Source organism: Engraulis encrasicolus, unplaced genomic scaffold (genome assembly GCF_034702125.1).
Source record: "Engraulis encrasicolus isolate BLACKSEA-1 unplaced genomic scaffold, IST_EnEncr_1.0 scaffold_267_np1212, whole genome shotgun sequence".
Taxonomy (NCBI): Eukaryota; Metazoa; Chordata; class Actinopteri; order Clupeiformes; family Engraulidae; genus Engraulis; species Engraulis encrasicolus.
This window is the reverse complement of record NW_026945552.1, coordinates 57,501-58,924: the sequence shown is the minus strand read 5'-3', so window position 1 is coordinate 58,924 and position 1,424 is coordinate 57,501.

Genomic DNA, 1,424 nt, shown 5'->3' with positions numbered 1-1,424 from the left:
AACGATGTGTAGACAATAAGCCTACCAAGGAGGTCTGCATTGATGTAGGCCTACACTACCTACAGCATCACAAAGCATGCAGCATAACAATTTTAATAAGCTACACATTTGTGCTGTCTTCCAAACCAATTTCATTTCTGGACTGGAAATAGTGGTGCATTTGTGAGTAGAATGAGAAGGGGGCTATCTATGTGTTTGAACTGGAGGGACAGGGTGAGAGAAAGGGAGAAGAGCTGTCACGCTATTGAATTTCATAATATACAAAATATAGTAAATAGCTTCACTTGTCTGCTGTGCATGGTTCTGTTACATGTTTAATGTAGGCTATGTCATTCTGGTCTAGAAATTAATGTTTTTTTAAGCTTACAACAAGCAGGTAATTCATGTGGATGGAAGGAGATATGGCAGCTAAAATTGTTTTAAACATTGCACCAGTCTTACTTTACATTGCTTGTCAACCTAAGCAAGTACTATGATATCAGGTGGGTGTTAGTGAGTAGTGAGTAGGCTACTAACAGCTACTTTACTGGATTTCATTGCTTGGCATACTTGGCTAATGTTAGCATGCTAACTAGCGATTTCTCTGATCAAAAACAAAGCTCTTTTTCTCTCTAATTCCAAATAGTAACCTCATAACTATTAGGCTTTCCATAATCACAAACGGTTGCTGATTAAATCACATAGTTCCAAAACACCCTCTGAAACTCCTGCATCATGCAATGAGTGGTTTAATGAGAACATAATAATCTCCATCCAGCAGAGCAGCACTACTGTTTGCGCTTGCCCTCTCTGTCTCTCGAGTGAGCGCACGCTGTCACTCGTCCCGCCCCCTTTCTCAGAACTGTCTGTTTATTGGTTCACAGACTTCCCAGAGACAGTTGGAAGCGATATTACTATTGGCTGAGGGGCGCTTTGCCGTGAGGAGCGCTTTCGCCACTCTTTGTTGATTGCGACTTCATAAAAAAACTTCATATCGCAAAATTACTCATTGGAGAGCGCCATTTCGGCGCTTCTTCTTCACACGGCGCTCTAGGCGACCGCCTAGCTGGCCTATGCTAAAAACCGGCCCTGAACACAGCACACACACACACACACACACACACACACACACACACACACACACACACACACACACACACACACACACCAGGAAGCCTCGCACCCCCAGGTAACACACACACACACACACACACACACACACACACACACACACACACACACACACACACACCAGGAAGCCTCGCACCCCCAGGTAACACACACACACACACACACACACACACACACACACACACACACACACACACACACACACACACACACACACACACACACACACACACCAGGAAGCCTCGCACCCCCAGGTAACACACACACACACACACACACACACACACACACACACACACACACACACACACACA